The sequence below is a fragment of the Chinchilla lanigera genome, unplaced genomic scaffold (assembly GCF_000276665.1).
Source record: "Chinchilla lanigera isolate Chin_1 unplaced genomic scaffold, ChiLan1.0 scaffold00025, whole genome shotgun sequence".
NCBI lineage: Eukaryota > Metazoa > Chordata > Mammalia > Rodentia > Chinchillidae > Chinchilla > Chinchilla lanigera.
The window spans coordinates 18054318-18059286 of record NW_004955426.1 but is presented as its reverse complement, the minus strand read 5'-3'; positions in this window follow the sequence as shown (position 1 = coordinate 18059286).

Here is a 4969-nt window from a genome sequence, read left to right as displayed (position 1 = left end):
TTTTTTTTTTTTTTTTTTTTTTAAAGAAAATGGATATGCGTTATAAATTCTGATTTTTGTCAGCAAAGTTAAGTAAAATATTTATAACCCCAAAGCATTTATTTATTTATTTATTTTGTATCAGGAGTCAAACTGAGGACCTGCTTGCCAGGCAGGCATTGTGCCGCTGAGCTATATCCCAGGTCCTCATTAAATATTTAGGAAAATGGATTTCCTCTCTTTTCTGCTCCCATAGGTGCTTTTGATGCATAGCACGATAGGAGTTGCATGTTAGGGAGAGGCTGGAGACACTGCGCCAGTGTCCGCTAGGAACCAAACAGCGCAGTGAACATTTCCCCCCAGAATGCTACGTGGACCGAGCATGACAGTTCACACAGGATGTAAACCATGCTTCCTGTGATTCAAACTATTGGAGAAAATGTGGCAGGCAGTACTTTCAACCAGGGGTCCCGAACTTTGACACTAGGAATTGTTTCATAGAAAACAGTTTTTGTGTGAAGGGAGAGTTGTGGGATGGGGGGTTCAGGATGATCCAAGGGAGTGTGGACCTAGAGGCCTCACACGCGCAGCTCACAGTGTTTCGTGCTCCTGTGAGGATCTGGTGCCCCCACTAACCTCACAGGGGGAGGGCTCAGGCAGCAGTGTGAGCAATGGGAAGCAGCTGTAACGCAGATGATGCTTCTTGCCGGCTGGTCACCTTCGGCTCTGTGGCCTGGTTCCCAGTACACCGCGGACCACTACTGGGCTGTGGCCTTGGGATTGGGACCTCTGCTTTAAACAGTTAATGGGTGCGCTTCCCCCCTTTGTGCAATGCTTTTAATTTCTCCACCATTAGAAAGCACACTGCAAGTATCAAGGGCAGGCCCGGAAGGATTCAGGGCACTCCTTTCCCCATGCCTCTTTTAACTAAGGAGCTCTAGGCTGGGAACAGGAGTCTGCGGAGGTAAGGACAGGAGTGTAGCGCTTTGCTCTCCTGCGTTTCCTGAGGGTGGGCAAAGGAATGTTAGAGGTCAAGCCCTAAAACCCGTAACACTGACTCAGGGAATCTGAGAGTAGAGAGTCACTCTGTCCCACTTCCATACGCAGCCCTAGGAAAGGGCTCATTTCCTACAGTTCCCCAAGCAACACGGAAAGTGGTGAGAAGCTGGTAGAACTGGCCAAGTAGGAGGTGAAGCCTGAGGTAGCCTGGAGTGGCAAGTGGAGAGAACAAGACATTTCTCACACCCCCAACACACTGCTCTCAAGCTGCCAAGAAAGAGGGTCAAGGAACCTGAAGGGACTGTGCAGAAAGAAGGCACACAGCCCCAAAGGCCGGCTTGAAGAGTCACCTTCTCATCGGCTTCTCCAATCTGATCTCGAGTGCCTTCCTAGGCAGTGGCTATAAACTCTAGTGCTGCCCTTATGGGTTTCCAGGGGATTTCTTGTGGATATTTGTGATGTGCTTTTGGGGGGATACTTCTTTACCCTGAAGACACCCTAAAATCGAATGTCTAACCTGAGGCCAGCTGTCCTTCTCAGAGGAAACATGACACTGCCAGGTGCCCTTGTGACTCTTGTCTGACCTGTGCCCCGTTTATTCCTTCCAAGACAGCCAGGAAAGAAGTTAGATTCGGGGGCTGGGGATTTAGCTCAGCAGCACAGTGCCTGCCTGGCAAGCTCAAGGTCATGAGTTCGATTCCTGGTACCAGAAAAAACAAACAATCAAACAAAAAAAGAAGTTAGGTTCAGGTGAGGCACCGAGGAGGCAGCGCAACAGAGCACATGGAATGGCAGGAGGAATTTATTACTCACAGGTCGCAAAGAGGGCAGTGAGCTTTATTTGCAGGGATAACAGGAAGGGGAGAGTTGTCTAGGACCCACACACTGAGTCGAGTGGGGATTAAGAGAGAAGGAGAATGCTGGGTGTGGTGGCACATGCCTGTAATCCCAGCACTTAGGAGCCTGAGGCAGGAGGATAGTTGTGAGTTTGAGACCAGCCTGGGCTACAAAGTAAGCTCAAGTCCAGCCTGAACTGACTCTGTCTCAAAGAGACCAAAAAAAGAAGAGAGAGGGAGAGAGGGAGATTTGCCAAAGCATTTATTGGGGTCCAAGGTGATAACCTCAACAAAATCCCCTAGCATGGAGAATCCCCTAGAAACCCACCAGGGCAGCACTAGGTTTCCCACGGGGACCTCTAGTTAATAGGTTACAGCAGGCAGGCACCGGTTCCCTGGAGTTCTGCTGTGACTCCGAGGTGGCCGCTGCAGCTTATCTGCAAGTATATGTGAGGTGTGGGGGTCAGGGTCACGTCAAGTAGATTGTGCGCTGTCCCATGCAGGAGTCACAAGAGGTGGTTGCAGAAGGCAGATGCTGCGTCTGTACTGACCACACTGAGAAACGCGACGGAAGCAAGAACTGGCAACTGCCTTAAGGTGGATTGAGCCCTGCTTCTGACGTGAGCAAAGTTCAATTTATATTCAGAATAGACACGGAGGCAACATAGAATTACGGGAGTCTATGGCACACCTCCAATTTCACAGCCGCATCTTAGTACAATTTAAAACTATCTCCTCCTGAAGTAACTGAGAAAAAAGTGAGAGGCCCCAAATCCCCTGAGGCCATCCTAAATTGATGGGTCAGCTCAAATAGACTAGGATTAAGTTTTCAGACAAGGACAGAATGATGGGTTTATACAGAAATTAAACCCAATGATGGACAGACAAGATTACGTCTTTGCACACCTAAGTTTGTATCCTATATAAGAAGCTGGCAGGCTTCATTTAGTCACACTAGTCAAAATATGGCATGAAAAGCTATGAGGTATACCATGAAATTTTCATGACATTAGAGGTTAAAAAATTCAAATTAGTATTTCTTTACAAATCCGCTTCCATTGGCGTCATGTGTGGGTTTGGGGCAAGCCTCAGTCAGGGAGTTTTCCCTGGGGTACCATCAACATCTCTAAACATTCTTTTTTTTTTTTTTGTCTTTTTGAAACAGGGCCTCGCTACATAGTTCAGGCTGGCCTTGAGCTCACTTTGTAGCCCAGGCTGGTCTCGAACTTGCAATGATCCTCCTGCCTCAGCCTCCCAAGTGTAAGGCTTACAGGTGTGTGCTACCACACCCGGTTTTTAAACAGACATTCTTATCCAGTAACAGATCTCTCTGCTACAGTGATCTCTCTTTGAACTAACACTGGAATTCATGAAATAAAACACAAAATGTTAGTAATAGATCTAGCTGCTCCGTAGGGGGCAAAATCAAGTTGCTCTGTGCTAATGAAAATTCTTCAAGTTTTGCTTAGGCTGCCAGTTATTTTATGTTTACTCCTGGCAGCAGAATTATTTTATGTACTTTAATCAAGAAAAAATATCCTGTTCAAGGTTTCTGTTTGTTTTTCCAGTGCTGGGAATTGAACCTACTCCCGTACATATGATAGACACTGGAGTCATTAAGAAGAATTTTATCTTTGCCTTCATTTCCATTTCCTCAAAGGTCTTCAAATACAACTGAGAAGCCCAGGAGACAGGGCAGGTGGGATTTACTTGTGGTACTGAGGACTGAACTCAGGGCCTTTGCAATGAGGGACTATTGAGATAGGGTCTTGCTAAATTGCTGTTTTCCAGGCTGGGCTTGAACTTGTGATCTTCCTACTCACCCTTCAGAGTGCTGGACTACGGGCATGCAGGTGGGACAGCTAAAAGGGCCTCTGAGAGCTCCAAGCAGTTCTTCATTTATCTAGTCAACTAATAGTCAGTGCACCTGCTATGTCTAGGTGCCATGCCCTACCGCAAGGCCAATGTCACTAATACAAGGGCTTTATCTTCAGGAATGCTACAATTGAATAAGCCTCAAATTAAATTCCACCAGATACAAAGTAGTTGAGCTTCCAGTGGATGTGTAAGCCTGTAATCCCATCATGGGGAGGCTGAGGCAGGAAGACTACTGTGAGTCTGAGGCCAACCTGAACTACATAGTGAGTTCTAGGCCAGCCTGAACTACATAGCAAGACCCTGTCTCAAAAAAGCTAAATAAATAAATAAATAAATAAATAAATAAATATTTGAATAAATTAAGAAAGACATATGCTCCTGGAAGGAGTCCAATTTCCTCAAGTAATTTTTTGTTTTATTTTGTTTCTTGGTACTGGGAATTGAACTCAGGACCTTGTACTTGCCAGGCAGGCACTTGTGCCACTAAGCTATATCCCCACCCACTCCCTCAAGTAATTTTTAACTTTAAAGCAATTTCCACCTAAATCTTGATCTCTTGAAAATGATTTTGGAGTTTAACTATAAAGAAATATGTATGTGAAAATATTAAGGAAATATCTGGAAAAAAGAATAAAGAGGGAGAATTTTCTCTGTAGTCACTAAGGTACGTATTTTAGTTGTAATTATTAAAAATAATTATGAGAACAGAAAAGAAAGACAAATAAAAAAGAATAAAGTTTGGTTTGTTTTGGTTTTGCAGTCCTGGGGTGAAATAAATTTTTGAAAATGAATCCAAGTAGATAAGAATATTTAGACTATTATTCCTTTACCTTTGTAATCAGTAGACTGAATTCCACATAGAAATTATTAACTGCTCTAGAAATGCAGTTGGAGCAACTGGCTATTTACACAAAACAAAATAAAATTAACATTCATATTTAAATTCCATTAGATTAAAGAGTAGAGGTAAGAGTGAAGCCATGTGGGGCTGTCATGGTGGTGCATGTCTGTAACTCCAGCACTTGGGAGGCAGGAGGATTGCTGTGGGTTAGAAGCCAGCCTTGGGGGCTGGGGATTTAACTCAGCAGCACAGTGCCTGCCTGGCAAGCGCAAGGTCGTGAGTTCGGTTCCCGGTACCGGAGAAAAAAACCAAAAAAAAAAAAAAAAAAAAAAAGAAGCCAGCCTTGGCTACGTAGTGGGTTCAAGGCCAGCCTGAACCACATAGTGAGACCTTGTCTCAACACACCCACACACACACACACAGAGCCATGCAAAAA